This window comes from Lissotriton vulgaris, chromosome 11 (assembly GCF_964263255.1).
Source record: "Lissotriton vulgaris chromosome 11, aLisVul1.2, whole genome shotgun sequence".
NCBI lineage: Eukaryota > Metazoa > Chordata > Amphibia > Caudata > Salamandridae > Lissotriton > Lissotriton vulgaris.
Genome location: NC_141699.1, coordinates 381,971,264 through 381,989,250, shown reverse-complemented (window position 1 = coordinate 381,989,250; position 17,987 = coordinate 381,971,264). Strand labels below are relative to the sequence as shown.

Here is a 17,987-nt window from a genome sequence, read left to right as displayed (position 1 = left end):
CCACCTCTCCATTTTGTATTCCATTTATGTGTATTTTTCCTTATGATGTTAGCGCTATGTTATATTTGCATTATGTGCTGATCTCACTACAGGTTTGCCCATGGCGCAGCGCATCCTTTAAATCTAACGAGACCGATTACGGTCCGCTTATTTCCCCCTTCTCCTGGGTGCGTGTTGCGCCTTAATTAATTAATTGATTGACCTTCTTTCCCTTCCTTAAGCCGTGCTTGCACACAGCTGCACATTGGGCAGCAGCACCTCCAAGGAGTGAGGTAGCACATGTAGCCCAATTAGGCTACACACGCGTACCTCTGGGAAGTTTGCTGACGTGTTTCTCTCTTGTGCGCTCAGAAACTTCTCTTATCATCATGCTGGTGCCATCTCTCCCCGGACTGCAAAAATAGGGGAAGATTGCAGGCATTTTAACTTTTGGGGCTACTTCACGATCAATATTGGTATTTTTTTCATATGAATCGTTTGCCCTTGGCTGAGTGAAAGGGTTCCCCTTTTCTAAAGCCAGTTGGAAAGTTGTTATTTGCATATTGCTTGGTGTCCAGTTCTTGCTCCCATTAACACCCTGACCAGCAGACTTACCCAGGGCTATAATAATTTGGCTGTTTTAGGGTCTTTTGCCCTCCTCCCTTCCTACTTTTGCCCTTCAAGACCCTTGCTTCCCGCTAGGGACTTATGAGTATGAGGCTTATCCCCCCTTCGACCATGTCTGAATTTGAGACATATGAGCATGGCCTAGAGGCTTATGGCCCTAATGAGGATTATTACTACGATGAAGGCCTGGTAGAGGTAAGTGACCATTTGGTCCAAACATTCCTTGATAATACTCTCAGCTCAGCTCTTTAGTTCATTTCCAAATGCCTTGATGAGATTTCGGGGTGTCCTTCTGTCCCTTCCCCTACCCCACCAACGGGTCTCTCCCAACCTCTGTCTACCCCCATGGCAGAATCCACTCTGCCACATTCTGATACCCTTAGTAAATTGTCTCAAGGGGTTTTGAATGAACACACTTAGAGTGCTGGGAAAAGCCCTCTCTCTACAATTCCTTTGACTTCCCCTGCTACTGACACGGATACCGACTCAACTTTTTCCTTAAGAAATTCAACAGAGACCCCAGGAAAGGTACAGACAGAGCCCTTACAGCTTGTCAAGCCAAGCTACTTGATATTTCAGGCGCCTTGGCAAAGGTTCTTGAGTTGGCCATCCATGAGCAGGATACAAATGCCCCATTCATCCTGACGTTCTTGCTGGGTGGACCGAATGGGCGATTTGTCTATTTGGCAATGCCAACTGGACGCTAGCTTCTGAGTGTCGCAAGTCAGTGCTGTTGAGAATTGACCCTCATTTGGTCGAGTTGGCCACAGCTGAGACAGGCCCCTTGGCTGAGAGGCAACTTTTAGGAGATTGTTTTGTTGAGAAGATTGCCAAGTTTGTGAACACTATCATGTCCCTTGACAAGGCACAATCCTCCTTGAAGAGGGTATTCAATCCCCTTTTTGGCTGGGAAGGCCATGGCAGAGGACATTTGACTGGCCGCTTCAACTGGCAAGGTCCTTAAAGAGGTTTCGCCCAGGGATACAGAGGCTATGGTCAAGACAAGGCTGGCTTCTACCCCACCAGGTCCAGAGGGTACCGGGGACCATTTAACGGAGGCCTCAACAGGGGTTATCATGCCTCCAACAATCAATCTGCAGGTAACAAGTCCTTTTTTTCTTTCAACTCTTCCTCTGGGGGGCAGGTTGCATCACTTTATTGACAACTGGGCCAAGATTTCCATGGATTGATGGGTCTCGGATACAGTTCAGGGCTACTGTACAGAACTGTCTCTTGAACCTGTTCAGCCATCTTTTCCCCCTCTTCTCCTGTTTTCCTACAAGACAAGACTTTTATACACTCCGAGATTCAGGAGCTATTGTTAAAACAAGCGACTGCCCTGGCTTTTCCTCACCCAGAGGGTTTCTGCAGCAATGTGTTTTTGGTTCAGAGGAAAGGTAGAGGTCAGAGGCTGGTTCTCAACCTCAGAGAATTCAACCCTTGGGTGGTTTATCGCCATTTCAAGATGGAGCGTATTCACCTGCTAAGATATCTACTCAAGAAATAGATTGGCTGGTGCGTCGGGACCTCAAAGACGCCTATACTTCCGTTTCCATTTTTCCTCCTCACAAAAGGTATCTTCATATCTGTTGGAGAGATCAGTGGCACGAGTATCTGCTCTTCGGTCGCTCATTAGCCCCCTGGGTGTTCACAAACTCTTGAAAACCGTGGTGGAATGCTTGAGGGAAATGGGGGTTTGCATGATTTTCTACCTAGAGGACTTGATTCTCATGGCACAGGGCAAAAGTCAACTTCTGACTCATCTGTCTTGGGTGGAGTCTTTGCTTCAGGATCTGGGGTTCGTGATCAATTCCCAAAAATCCATGATGGTTCCTTCTCAACAGATAGAATTCTTGGAGTTTCAGGAGGATTCAGTCAAAGCCCAATAACTGCTTCCACCTCTAAAAAGGCAATCCATCAAACGGGAGTTTAGGTCAACACTGTACAAACCGATGGTATGTTTGAGATCCATGGCTGGAACTGTGGGACTGTTAGCTTCTTCTATTCAGGCAGGTTTACCTGGTTCTTGGCACTAACGGGCTCTGCAACACTTACAAATCCATTATGTCCAACAAGGTCTAAATTACGATTACCTGGTCCCTTTTTCTCATGAAGCTCTGGGAGAACTCTGTTGGTTGTGCCTACACACAAAGGCATTGAATGGCAGGGCCATTTTTGGGACAACTCCTGACATTGTAATTGAGTCCGACGTCTGCCGCTACGGCTGAGGAGCAAGGTGTGGGGATTTTTCTACAGGCTTTCGCTGGTCGTCCGAAGATCTCCGACTTCACATCAAATGTTTGTATCTTCTGGCAGGCTCCTTTGCCATAGGGTCACTCTTGCCCATGAAGAACAACTGCTGCTTTCTGCCGCGGATGGACAATGTCTCCGCAGTTCAATGGTCATCTGAAGAACTCCGACTTCACATAAAATGTTTGGATCTTCTGGTAGGCTCCTTCACCATAGGGTCACTCTTGCCCATGAAGAACAACTGCTGCTTTCTGCTGCGGATGGGCAATGTCTCTGCAGTTCGATATATCAATTGTCTGGGGAGCACCAGGTCTTGCCTTTTTGCAAACAAAGCCAGAGACTTTTGGCACTTCTTCCTCTCTAAGAAGATTACAGTCATTGAGGAATTTCTTCCTGGCAAGGACAACCTAGTGGCAGATTGGAATTCCAGATTCCTGGTGGTCTGCCGCGATTGGAAGATCCATCCTCAGATTTTCCGGAAGGTTCTGCATCCAATGGGTCCTTTTTTTTTTTAAACTCTTTTTATTGGATTTTATACAACGAAAAGACAATACAACACATAAGACAACCCCCAGCCCCCCCCCCCCGCCCCCCCCCCCCCCCACTCTGATCGGGCAGATTGAATGTAGAACAAAAAGAATTTCAAGAGCTTATAAATAATAATAGTACATAAAATTGAATATTTGAATTAACAGATGAATCATCAAGATACAGATATACATTAGGATAGATGGGTATACATTACATCTAAACAGTTTTAGCCATATTATTGTTAAATGAGTGCCTAAAGTTCAGACCATTCTATTAAAGGAGACCATATTTTTAAGCCCTTTATTCTACGTTTCCTACCTTTAGTTTTATATATTGCCATTTCTAAATTAAAAATTGCTAACAGTCTTGAAAACCACTGTTGATATGAGGGGGCAATAGGATCTAGCCAAGCCGATGCTATACAGATTCTTAGAACGGCCATCGAGATAAAAATCAGTTTGTGACCAGTATTCAAATTAGTACTGTTTACTAAGCCTAATAGAACTGTTTGATCAGATAGATTGACCACAGTTTTAAGGATTAATGAGAGGAAATGTTCAATTTTTGATTTGAGAGAGGTTAAAATGGGACAAGATGAAAAGATATGTATACAATCCGCATCTTGCAAGTTACAGCGAAAACAACATGTTCCTCTCCCATTACCCCATTTGGCAATTCTATCTGGAGTATAGTACATGAAGAAGCATATTTTATAAAATTGTGTCTGTAATTTGGTTGACATGAGTACAGTTTGTGATAGCTCATTTACATACTCAAATTGATCAGTTGAAATTATAAATTTCTTTTGCCATTTCTGAATAATCTTCTGCCTATCATCAGGTAAATATGTAAGTAATAGTTGATAAAATCCCCCAATCCGTATTTTTTCCTGATGATGGCTAAGAGATTCAGCTATGATGTTTTTAGGCATATTGTCTTCTCTCCTCACTCGTCGTATTAAAAAATCTCTAATTTGGAGATATTTAAAGAAATCTCTCCAGTCAAGATGATACTTGTCTTTCAAAAATTCAAAAGAATGTATCCCTTCTGCGGAGAAGAAGCAGCCTATATTAGTAATTCCAGCTATGATCCATCTATCAATATAGGAATCTTTGAAAATGTCTGGTAGAAGGGGATTATTTTGTATTGGAGTATAGACAGATAACCGTTTCAGACCTATCATTTTCCTCACAGATTTCCAGACTTTAAACACGGCTATGAGAGTTTTTAATTTAACTTTTTTATGATAGCTATCAAAGATATATTTCCAAAGATAACCGATACTTCTATCATCTAATATTATTTGATGAATAGTCGGTGCATCTTTGTCCCGAGATATTCCTGTTCCATCAAGAAAAAAAAGCTCATGATTATATAGTAGGACTGTTGTCCAATAATATAGCCTGAGGTTTGGGAGACTTAACCCTCCTCTTTCTTTGGGAAGTGTAAGAAGTTTATAGGCACAGCGGGGTTGAGTATATGCCCAAATAAAATCCGTAAAGATACGTTCCATTGTTTTAAACCAATGATCTGAAATTTCCAGATTGATCGCTCTAAATAAAAACAAAAGTTTTGGAAAGTAGACCATTTTTAGGGCATTTGTCCGTCCTATCAAAGAAAGATGTAAATTATTGATACGGCGAAGGTCTTTTTGTATTTTATTTGAGATAGGTTTAAGGTTCAGGTCGACTAAATTCTCTAGCTCAGAAGTTATTGTAACCCCTAGGTACGTGGCTGAATTTGTTATACGTGAGTCTATCATAGCACATTTGTTAATAATAATTATTTGGGTTTTCCCTCGATTTAAAGCATATCCTGAAATAGTGCCAAATATTTGTGCCTCCTGTTCAATAATTGGTATAGCCAAGTTTGGATTAGCAGTGACAATGGCAATGTCGTCTGCATAAGCGAGAATTTTTGTTGAGTATTCATTTATCCGGATGGGAGTTATAGTACTAATATTTTGTAATCTCCTAATAAAGGGATCAATATAGAGAGCAAATAGCAGCGGGGAGCAAGGGCATCCCTGCCGTGTTCCTCTCGAAATTTTTAGTACTTTTGAATTCCCTCCATTAACCATCACCATCGCTTGAGGATTAATATAAAGTTTTTGTATTGCTTGTATAAATGTGTGATTGAAGCCGACCCTGGACATTGTCTGCCACAAGAATGGCCAGGAGACCCGGTCAAAGGCTTTCTCGGCATCAAGTAAAATAAGTGCCATCGGGTCTCCTGCCACCTGGGTGTAGTCAAACAGGCTAATTACTCTCCGTGTGTGGTCGGTAGTGTCTCTCCCAGGGATAAAGCCGTGTTGTACTTTTGATGTAACTTTATGAATTACTGACGAGATACGGTTAGCGAGTAGTTTAGAGTAGATTTTAGAATCTACATTTATTAAGGTGATTGGTCGATACGAACCCATCTGGTCGGGAGGTTTATTTTTCTTAGGGAATATCACAATTTTAGCTGTAGACCATGAGTTGGGGGGTTGACCTCCTCTAAATAGGTGTGAACATAGGCTCAACAAGATTTCTTGGAGTTGATCCAGAAATGTTATGTAAAATTCAAGTGGGATGGCATCTACTCCAGTTGCTTTCCCGCGGGAAAGATCTTTCACAGTTTTTCTTATTTCCTCGATGTCTGGGGTTTTTTCCAGAATTAGCTGGTCTTCAATGTTAAGTTTGTCACAGGTATTTCTATCTAGATAATCAGCAATTTTCTTTTGATCTATTTCTCCCTCTTCTGTATACAAAGCACTATAAAAATGCCAAAATGCTTCTCGGATCTTCTCTGAGTCAGTTACCCTACCGATTATTGGATCTTGAATTTCTTGTATTAGATTTTGTGTAGTCTGCTGTCTCATCCGAATTGCTAATTGTTGGCCAACCGACTCACTAACTTCATATATTTTTTCCCGGTGAGCAGTAGCTTTTTTAATAGCTTTATTGATGTATATATTTGTAATTGATGCCTTAGCTATAGCAACCTGAGTTTGTGCATTACTTATCTCTTCTGTAGTAGAAGAGTTTCTTGTAACCCTTATAAGCTCTTCCTCCAACCTTTTTAAAGTTTCTTGTGAGAGTCTTAATAATTCTTTTGCACATTTGTCGCTCCGGAGTGAATATTGTATAGTTTCACCCCTAATGCCTGCTTTTAAAGCGTCCCAAACGAAATTTACCGTTGTACTGCCATTATTAACCAACAAAAAATTTGAAATCCAGCATCTCATATGTTTACAGTATTCACTCTCAAGGAGCAAAGACCTCTCAAAGGTCCAAGTTTGTGGCGTCTGTGTCAAAGATGTTATCTCAAGTGTTAGTATTAAGGGATTATGATCCGACATGATTCGGGGTAATTTTTCTATTTTTGAATGAGTTTTAATTGAACTGCATCCAATGGGTCCATGTCAGATGGAGCTATTCGCATCCCATCTGAATGCGCAACTGAAGGATTTTTACAGTTGAAGACTGGATCCGATGGCCCTGACAATGGATGTTTTCCTTCAGCAATGGGAAGGACAGGTGAATTATTAATTACCGCCCTTTGCCATGATTCAGAGAGTCGCGGTTTAGGCAAGGCGGCAATCAGCATCCTTAGTACTGATTACTGCAGTGTGAAAGACGCAACCATGGTCCCTGATCCTTCTAAAGATGTTGATGGCGCTCCCCATTTTTCTTCCTGCCTTCCCTCGTCTGCTCTTGGATCCAGTGGGCTCCCCTCATCTCCTCCAAGGTCAATTAACTCTTATGGCTTAAAAAATATGGGGAGACATCCTAGGTTGAGGCCATTTCAACTACAGCTGCCGCATTAATACAACAAGCTTGGGCTCCTTCCACCCACAAACGATATTCTTCTGCATGGCAGAGATAGGTGGGTTGGTGCCTTCAACGGGATGTGGATCCCATGGGATCTGATCTCAAAGATGTTCTGAATTTTCTCTATGAATGTGCTGAGTCTGGGTTGTGTTACAGGGCAGTAAATAATTTCCGTTCCGCCTTATCTGCTGGCCAATACCTCTGGTGTGTAAGTTGTTAAAAGATATTAGGGTGGTGAACCCTCCAAACCCTCGATTTTGGCAGTTGTGGGACGTTAATCAGGTTCTGTCCTTACTTGATTTCTGGACAGACAATTCTGATTTGTCCTTGTAACAGATTTCTGCAAAGTTGACAATGCTTTTATGTTTGATTTTGTGTCGAAGGGTGTCAGATCTCAAAGCCCTTGACTTAGCAGGCAGGCTGTTTTCTCCTGGTGGCATTTCCTTTCTTAGTTCTAAAAAGATAAGGACTGTGTCCAGGTCCATTGATTACCTAGCTTTTCCCCCACAATACAAAGTTATGTGCGGTAAAATGTTTAAAGGTTTATGGAGAACTCATTTTGTCACTTAGGGTTGATCCCCTCAGACCTATGTTGTTGGCTATTCAAAAACCCTTTAAGATGGTTTCTACAACAACCTTGGCCCGTTGAGTCTGCTGGATCATGGCTGAAGCAGGCATTGATGTTTCCTGTTATGGGGCTCATTCTGCTAGGGGACAATGCTTCCCAAGCATTTGTATTGGAATCCAGGTTGGAAGTTATTTTGCGTGCCGCTGATTGGTCTTCTGACTCTGTTTAAAATGTTTTATTATAAGCTTATTGTGCATGCTTCTTCTGTAGTGGTTTGTCAGCTTTGATTGAGCATAATTGGTGCCTCCGGTCCTGGCATAGAAGAGAACATGTTCTAGATCTTGACAAGAATTTTAGATTCTATTAAGGCCCTCTCAATTTTCATTACGCCAGTGAAGGACACAGATGTGAGGATTAGCCCATCATGTAAGGTGTATTATACCAATGGTTTAACATACCGCTTATATGATGACTGTTACAGTGCTTCCTGCCCTTGTGATTCAGTCAAGGTTGAGGGTAAAAAATTTGCTAGCATTCGCGCCAAGAATTTTCAATTTTATTAAGGACACGGAGGCGAGGATTATTGCTTCTCTCTGTTGAATTCACAGCAGCCAATGAAAAAGTTTCTACATTAAAGTAATCTACATTTCCCATGATATTCTTACAACCAATGATGTCCCATCAGACCCTATAGGAGCCACCATCTCCTTCCCATGAGCCTCCTTCTTTGCTCGATAGTCTTTTAGTCCAAGTGCATAAACTCATAATTTCACATTCCAATCGTTATCATCCAACATGTAATAACTTCTTAACCAAGAACAGGGACGACGTTCAACATCTTCAACCAGAAGAAAAATGAATCTGCTTTCTTTTCTGAACCTGGAATAAAACAAAAATAGAAAAACCCATAATCTCTGTTAAACAAAATGCATACTACATACGAGTGGGCAACGTTATTACAAGTATCATTGAAATACAGTCGGTGGGATAATCCTCGCCTCTGTGTCCTTAATAAGATTGAAAATTCTTGGTGCGAATGCTAGCAAATTTCTCATTCTATTACAGGACCAGGGGCTCTGATTATTGCTTGTTTAACGCTTATCAAATACCACAGTAGTTATATCACCCACCGGTTTATGGTAAAATTGCTTAAATGCAGATTCTGAAGACCAATCGGCAGATGTCATAATGTCCTGAATGGTTGAACCTAACATAAATTTTGTGGAAGCCATAGCTCCACGAACAGAATTGAGTACCAAAAACCTCTGTATCAATACCCGCATCCTTCATGACTGATTTTAACCATCTAGCTATTGTAGCCACTGATACTGGTTTAAATGGTTTCTGCAATGCAATCAATAATTGTTTTGAACACTCAGGTCTCAATGATTGTGTGCATTCTTTGTAGGCTTTTAGGCATTGTACTAAACACAACTTAGCATTGGTAGGAAAAGCATAACACTCAATGCTACGAGAACAAGTTTTTGTTCTGCCAGTAATGGTAAAAGAGACAACTTCTGGAGTGCATACTCTACCTGCAATATCTAGAGCTCTTACATCTGAAGAACGTCTTCAGGCAGATAAACACAAAAGCATGGCTAGCTTAGAAGACAACTGTTTCCGGGATAAAAATGCATTATCCGGCCATCTGTGAAAGAAGGCTAGGACCAAAAATACGTCCCATAAATATGAATATTTTGGCTTTGGTGGATTAACCACTCTGATTCCCTTAAGCAACTTACACACCACTGGGTGCATACCTACCGGTTCATTGATGATAAATCCCAATTCCTGCAATGGTGACACAGTCATTTGTAGATGCAGGTTGGCTAAGGCTTGTGTCTGGGCCATGATAAGTATGTTGTCTAGGTACACTATCATGCAAATGCCTTGTTCCTGCAAACGGGCTATCACCAGCTTAATCGCCTTGTTGAAACACCTTGGAGCCGAGGAAAGCACGCAAGGAAGGGCCAAGCATTCCAGCCACCGGTTCCTCCATCAGAACTGCAGGAAACGCCGGAGGAGGAAAAATAGGGATCGTCAGGTATGCATCTTGTAGGTATAAACAAACTAACCAATCCCCTTTCTTGACAAGGTCTGCCAGAAGATGGATACCCTCCATCTTGAAATGCTTGTACACCATGAAGTGATTGAATTCTCTTGGATTTAATACCAATCTGTGTCCACCACTCTTCTTCTGAACCAAGAAGACATTGTTGCAAAAAGCGTGAGCTCCTTTGTCGCAGTAGGCAACCGCGCATTTCTGCAGCAACTCTTCTATTTCTGAATCTATAAAAACACGTTCTTTTTGGGAAAAATTGAGTTGCCATGGGTAAGAATCCTGTTGAGGTGTCTGGTAAAACTCCAGATGAAAACCTTGTATCATCTGCAATATCCATGCATCCTGAAACAGGGCCCCCCAATTGTGTAGGAAGAATTGGGTATGACCCCCCCCCCCCCCCCAAGGATAACTCTGAGATATCGACAAGTCTTACCTGTGGGATTTTGGGAATAGAATCCTGCTCTATTTCCACCTTTACTGAAGCGACGTTTGTTGAACCTTTGTCGTGTTGGATAGAAGGTGCTACCTCTGGTAGAGTCCCAATCACCTTTACCACATCCGTAATCTCCTCTGGGGGACCTTGGTAATAGGGACGGCCTGGCGAGCGTCCCCTGCCTCGCCCGGCCTTGTTAAAAAGGCCTGCCTGCAAGATCTCTTAATGCTAAATTGAGCTGTATCTAAAGATGTAAATGTACCCACATATTTCGAGACGTCTTTGACAAATGTATCTCCAAAGAGATTACCCTCAGTTAAGGGGCCTGGTTTGGCTGAAGCCAGCTCTGTTAGATTGGAGTCCATTCTCATGAGGAGGGATTTGTGATGTTCCGTGGAAATGGTGCAGTTCGCATTCCCTAGAAGTCATATTGCTCAATGTGTTCAGCCAGCTAGGATATCTGGGTCCACTGGACAATTCAGTTCTTTGGCCCTGCCCTGCCACATCTAATAGCTTGTCCTGGCAGCCTGGCCAGGCACGGTCAGTACCTTTTTTGGGACCTTTTGCAAACTTATTTAGGAAGGTTAGCTTGCTGGCACCAATATCTAGTGTTTCTGCCACTTTATCTGGAATGTCTGGTCTGGGGCACTCCGACTGCAATCAGTTACGTACCTCTTTATCAAATCCTTTCCTGAGGTTCTCATGCAGATAATCTGCTCCCTCTGGAGCTGGATCGAGCCCAGTCTGAGGAGCAAGGGTGTATAATGTCTACAGGTTTGAAGGTGATTGGAGTTGTTGGATTGTGGGGCACCTTGTCGGGCATTAGAATGACGGTTTTCTTCGCTTTCTTCTTTTTATGGGAGTTGCCATTGTCTGACTTGGTAGAGTGAGTGTAAGTGTCGATGTACACTTTCTGTTTATGGTTTGCTTTTCCCCCACCTGTGGAAGCTGGAGTAGAATACCCAAGCTCATCCGAGGGGCCTTGAGGTAGATTAGGTAGGGCACCCGCATGAGGTCACACTACTGGTTTGCATGTACACTACTGGTGGGCTTATGAAGCCTCATGGGTAATGTAGTTGTGTTTTACTGTTATTTTTATTGGCTGCTGTTTTTGGAGCATTAAAGATAGTGAAAGCATAATCCTCACCTTTGTGTCCATAATAGAATGTAAAATTCTTGTTGCAAAAGCTAGAAAAAGGTTCTATACCCCAGTTCCAAAGTCTGAAGCGCTAGCCATTACACTATGTGTTCTCCTTTATGAAAATTTCTATGTAAGCATCATGTCCGAGCCTTTGCAGAATCTTACATTGTAAACTTATCCTGGCAGAGGTGGCAACCTATGTTAATTGGCATCTGGAAGTGGAACCCTGAACGACACGACACGTTTTTGGTTACAGAATATTGACAAGTACGCTGCTAGGCAAAGCACTCGGGAGAGTAGACCATCTGCATTGAATTTAGATAGCAGGCATTCTAGTCCTCCTCTCAGTGTAATATTTCGCGCCGCGTGTTTCTATTATTCTCACACTGTAGTCTTTCTTCGTACTCTTTTCAATAACTTACGAGGGCACACCATCCTCTTTCTCGACCACTATTGTGTCGTCACTCGGAAGGGCGTGGCTTAACAGCTTCTTTGCGTGACGTATGGGTGTTTACAGCTGGTAACACTGTGGTCGCCGGGAATTGTAGTTCCGCCGTGTTCCCTGCTGTCAGTGTTACCGACGTTTTGTACCCCACATCCCACCGTGCCTCTCGGTAGCTTCGGGAGAGCTGTGTGTGAAGCCGGACAGAGGGAGGCGGTACAGGGTGCAGCACCGACGGGCCACGACGGAGGAGGCAGCAGGTATGCTCATGAAAGGAGGCCAACCTAAAAGTTATATGAGAGATATGAATTGCCATGCGGTTAGAGAAAATGACTGTTCCTGAAGAGGTGCAGGCCTGGACGTTGACAATCCATTAGAGAGGGATTCGTTTCTGTTGAAGGATAGGGGACATCTGGCATAGGGCTCTCCGCCGTAGGGGGCGGGGGCGGGGGGGGGGGGGGGGGGGGGAGAGAGGGGAAGGGAACTCAGAGTTAAAAGGTAGCACAGCTGCTTGTTACACATCATAGATGGGTAGAGGAGGTGATTCAGAGTTAAAAGGTAGAAAGGCTGCTTTCTGCAATTTATAGCTAATGGGCGAGCAGAGTGCATGAGTCTAGGCGCAGCTACATACTCCGTTCTGGTCCAGGTGTAATCATGGATTCTGGGGGCTCTTCAATTTTCTTATAGGTTTTATATAGCGCGAACTCGCCCCGAAGATATTGGAGCGCTTTACTTGAGCGCCAGTTACATTACACACAAGCACACATTCATTTTTTGTATGCACTGTGATATTAAGTGAATTGTCCTAGGATTACAGGATGTTGAGCTGATGCCGAGACTCGAACCTGGTTCTCAGTGCCAAAGTCGGCAGGTCTGGCCGTGTGAAGTGGGATTCATGTGTGTGTGTTTTGCTTCCTCAGTGGGCTAGGGAAAAAGCACCCTGGGGTGACGGTGGGGGAGAGTTTAGCTGCTGTGCCCACGGGAGATCTTGAAAGCGACTCGTTGCACTTGTGGCTTTGTGTCTCCTTGCTTTGAAGGGCTGAACGTTTTGTTGACATGGAAATGCACGGAGCACAGAGATTTATATTCAGGGCACAAGCCGAGGGTTCACGCAGGTAGACGGCATCTACCCCCTCTTTTCATAGGTTGGAAGCCGTCTACCCTGCTAATAGTTTGGGCCCCACAGAAATATGCTGAACGTGTCCCGGTGTAATTTTCAGACACCGGGGCACATTCAGCAGCGTCTAAACGTTGTCTACTTTCCTTTCGAGCAACGACGCCTTGTCGGGGGGGGAAAGTGCTATGTAAATACAATACGATGTGCAGGCGGGGAAGGGGCTCATCAGATTCCAGCGGGGCGTATGACAAAGGCCAAAGTTAAGGTGCCATCAGGCCTCCTTTTGTTGGAGTATCTTGGCTGAGCACTACTGATATCTTCACACCTAAATGCATTTGAGGAGAAACAAAGGCACACAGCTAAGCGGGGCATGCTTTTGACTTTGTTCAGTCCCTGTATATAAGAGATATGCATGCACTGTAAGGATGTCAGATGTGTTGGTCTGTCCCAATATTTACACAAATAGCAATTTAAATACCACTAATTTATGTTATAGCGCTATAGTACTAATCTCAATACAAGGTGTCAGAACACTTTACATCACTAGTACATGTTACACATGTACAACAATACCTGTGTGTAAATCATTGTTCAGAATATGTTACATAAGACAGTGAGGGATACAAGACCTAGCAGCCACATGGCCTTCATACCTCACTGTGATATATTAGGATTACAGTGTATGAGCTGCAAGTAACAAAAGGATCTCTGTGGTAAAAACAGTAACCAACTTACCCATTTACTTAAAATAAAAAATCTATCATCTGCTTGTTACTTCATGTGCTTTGCAGGAGACATATTAACCCTCTATTCGACTTTGATTCAAAACTGGGACCAGACAAATCTCGTCTCTCCAGTAAATGCATTAATCTCCAGAGTTATTTTATCACGATTCCCTGAGATTTAGTTGACAACCAAAGATCTCTACAGCAGGTGCCTTTACCTCCATTAGAGATTTTAGAATGCAGACTTTTCAACCAATCTGGCAGAACAGATTTAAGGCCACTTTTCTCCTTGTTGCTAGTTTTCTTGTGGCAGGGTTTAAAAAAATAACTGTAAAAGTTGAGGCCCAGATTTTGTGTCAGTGTTGTCACTTTTTTTATTCAACTCAATGCAAAATCTCATTTGCTAAATGTTGTAATGCACCCATGTTAGACCCGCTAAACGTTTTTATGCGGTCTTAAGATCTGTTGTCACTTCTTGTGATATAATTTCCTGTGAGGTCATGTGTTGTCATGGCACTTCATATGATAGCACGTGCGATGCCACGTACTATGATGTCTCACACCATGTTGGCAGTTGACTACTGCCTAACTTGGTTAGACCCCCATATCTTTTTTTAGGACTTGTGCCCTGGATATATCGTAATGAGGAAGGAAACTGAGATATACCCAGGTGGTTTGGGGGACCTACTGTCCATGAAGGGGTACTGTTTAGAATGATGGAGACGTATGAAAGATGACGGTACTCATTTGATGAAAGGGGGAACTTAAGAGTAGCGCGTTACCTGTGGGGTGAAGGAGATATTAAGCAAACTGGGAACAAGGCATGCTTGGAGCGCTGGGCAAGGACCAATGGATTTACTCCCTAGTTGTTTGGTCTGGTTGGTTCTTGTAAACCTTATTATAATTTTTTTTTGGGCAGGGAGTGAGGGTCTGTGTATTGTATTCAGTAAGGGGTAGAGGCATGGTCCGACTAGGACAAAAAATAGACCCAGGCACCAAAATACAAGGGGCCCCCATTAGAGAATCCAATAGCTAAAAAAAGTAGCCCATATTTGCAAATTGGGACAGTTTGGAATTTATAAAGATGTGCAGTATAACTGTTTTGCAAGGTATGGAAGACTGCATGGATTTTGAGTGCTGCAGGCAATATTTGTTTTAATATCATGGAAATCAACAGTAAAAGCCGGCCCACAAACAGCCAAAAAACCCAGCTTGCACAGTGACCTATCAGGCCAGCCCATCTGCCACTGCCTGATTACCCTATAGACTAGTCTGACAATGGGTGGAGGGTAAGGGGTGGCAGCCTGGTGGTCTGTGTGTGGCGGAGGGGTGATTTCTATGTCGCGTGCTGTGCTTTCTATGTCGCGTGCTGTGCACATATATATGAGGGAATATCATAGTAGGATGAGTAGTGGTACCCATGCGTGCTATAGACTAGGAAAAGTGGGGTCCAGGACTACTTTGAGTGCAGAAAGATAAACATGGCTGAGATGTGGAATATAGCCATGTGGGCTGAGAAAATATTATTTAAAGCAGAACGGGGAAATCTGAGGGCACGCCCTAGTATTAATAGGCAATCGGGAAACCTTTAATAACATATTAACCTCCAGCTCAAGGTTAGACATAATATTTATTGTATTGACTTGGAAAAATACAGTACCACTGGTGCCCTGGTAATAACCTCGTGAATACTGTTTGCTGTAATGTGTAATGAAGGGCAATGATTCTCTCTGTGATGCCTACTGTAGGGGTTGATCATCTTTCTGATACACAAACAGTAGGTGGGACGTCGCGAATACCTTTAGCTGGAATTTGCTCCTCCTCTCTAAAGGGTCCTAAAGGTTTATTAGTGATGCATACAATATGGTGTTTTTAAAAAAAAATCTTTAATGCGGATTGTGTAGACTTGATTTTTTTTTTTGTAATGCCTAGGTAATGGTAATGGTAATGTAGTTTCTTATATAGCGCACGTATCACCACAAAGGGTATCTCGGCGCTTGCTTTGGGAACCCGTCCTGGTTTTTCCCTGTGGGATAGCCCAGCTGGGCACCCCCAAGGTGAAAGCCAGGCATCCCGCCGCGGGGCCGTAGTGGAGATTGAGCAAGCTATTGCCCAGAGTTGCAGAGCGTGAACCCCTGATTCAAGTAGGCACCGAAGCGAGAATTATCAGGTGCCTCAGATTCATGTTTGAGGGGCACTGGCTTACTGTGGCGTGCAAGTCATCAGTCTGATCCCTCTTCAATGCGTGTAGCTGGGTAATTCCATCTGCAGTGCTTGCGGCAGAGAGTAAATCCACACTCCTCAACTTGTTTTTGTAAAAAGTGTATTCTACCCATTAAAGTCCAGGAAAGGAATGGATCCTCTCTGTGTGATCTGCATAGATCTATTATAATGCATTTTGTGGAATTTGGATCTTCTGTGGTACATCGGATCCTCCAGTTTCGCCTTAGTGGACCTAAACCCTTTTTGGTGCTTTGTACTTTAGTAGTACTATCCTCTTTGTGTACAGAAAGGGTGGCTATTCCGATCTATTGCATATGATCGGAGGTGGTCCTACTGTGATGGGAATAGCAGGATGGTACCCTCCCTGGCTATGGCAATGGGTGAATTCTTTACAACATGTACACTAATATGTCAGTTGTCTGCAGTGGTTATAAACAACAAGAGAGCAAGAAAAAAATTAAATGGCGCTATGTCCTCTTCCCCCAAGTAAGTTAACAATAAACAACGTGGACAAGCCCACAAAGAAATGTGGTCACTTTAGGTGACACATTAATTTGTACAGGAGAATAGGCATCCAGTGGATGTATAAGAAAACCCCTCACCCACCAACGTAATTGGTGGCATGCTTCATCATTGGGGTCCCGGCTGGGCTGCCAAATGCAACCCAGCTGTGCTACAACACCTGCTTACAGCAGAGCTGTTATTGTGTTGGGAGGCGAGTGCTCTGTGATGTGACAGTGTTACTAAGTCTCTAAGTGCCCTTATGAAAAACTTTAATAAAAGGGCCTTAGAACATGGTTAAAAACACAGGCGGGATATAGTGAAGATAAAAATTGTACTTCAATATCCCTAGAATAGAGGTCAACTAGTTTAAGTCTTCTACGGGGTATGTGAGGCATATATATCAGTATATCAGTACCAATGTGAAGTTGCTAAAAAGGTGAAATAGCCACAAAAAGTGTAAATATCTGCACACGTACTAAAGTGTGCTGTGAGTGTGGTGGGTATGTTGTACTTACTGACCCATGAAAGGTAGATATTTTAAACCTTGATTAAGCGGCCATACTGATCCTGCCAAGGGGAACCTCCTATAGTCACACATTCATCAAGGAATGGTTCCCTCGTCTCACACCTGCATTGCTCTCGGTCAGAATCTCACTGATTGTCTGCAGTGCATATGCCAGTAGGTGTATTTTCAATAATGCATGGAGTTTGGGTGTATTGTATTTTTAATGAGAACGGTAGGGTAGATAATCCATCTGCATTATATTTGGTAATATAGACACCTTACTCCTGTGTTGTGTACAGAAGAGACTGGATCCTCTCTCTTCCATATGTTAGGAGTTGGAATGTCTTTCATGGCTGCAGGGTGAATCCTTTATGATGTGTAGTTCCGGATGGGCTCTTGTGGTCATACATTTAGAGGTGGAAGCTCCCACAATCCATAAAGAAGGGAATAGACAATACTCTGTAAAGTGTAGAGTGGGGCATGGATACTTCTTTATTCATATGGCGAGGGTAAACTAGTAATTGTGCCCAACTTGAGGTTGATGCTATGAAATCATTATGGTAAGGACTGGATCATTTGTAATGTATATTGCTGGGGGTAGATCTTTCACAGTGCATCATGTGACGTCATAACGGAACCTAAACTCGAGGAATAGTATTAAATAAGCTCGACACTGCCTGGGCTACAGATCTCTTACACTAAATATAAATTATACATCTGTGAACCATTCCCTCTCTTTATTTTAGTGGGAACTTGGAAATGAGATCTCTAATAAAAATAAAATAACTAATCTTTGGAAATACTTTTCATTTAGTCACACCAGTATAGCAGGGTGGTATTGTATTGCATGTGGCAGGAGGTGGATCCTCGGCCACTCTGGCAACAGAGAGCGCATCCCTTTCAATACAAACAGACCTAGGTGGATCATCTCTAATGCAGGGTGGTTCTACTCTGTGTATGGCATTAGGTGGTTCCTCTGCAGTGTACAAGGCAGAGGATTCTTTGTAGGCAACACGTACAGCAGTGCTATGTTCTTTGTAATGCATGTAGCTAGGAGTGGATCCT

General features: G+C 43.1%; 1 protein-coding gene across 2 annotated transcripts in view; it reads left to right on the top strand.

Annotated features, from left to right (window-relative positions):
- The first annotated feature begins 11,984 nt into the window (after positions 1–11,984).
- Positions 11,985–17,987, top strand: part of TMEM150A (transmembrane protein 150A) — a 94,933-nt gene continuing 88,930 nt past the window's right edge. For both annotated transcript variants that reach the window (XR_015300910.1, XM_086943378.1), the window contains exon 1: positions 11,985–12,108. The gene's annotated coding sequence lies outside the window, so the exon portion shown is untranslated. The remainder of the gene's footprint in view (positions 12,109–17,987) is intronic.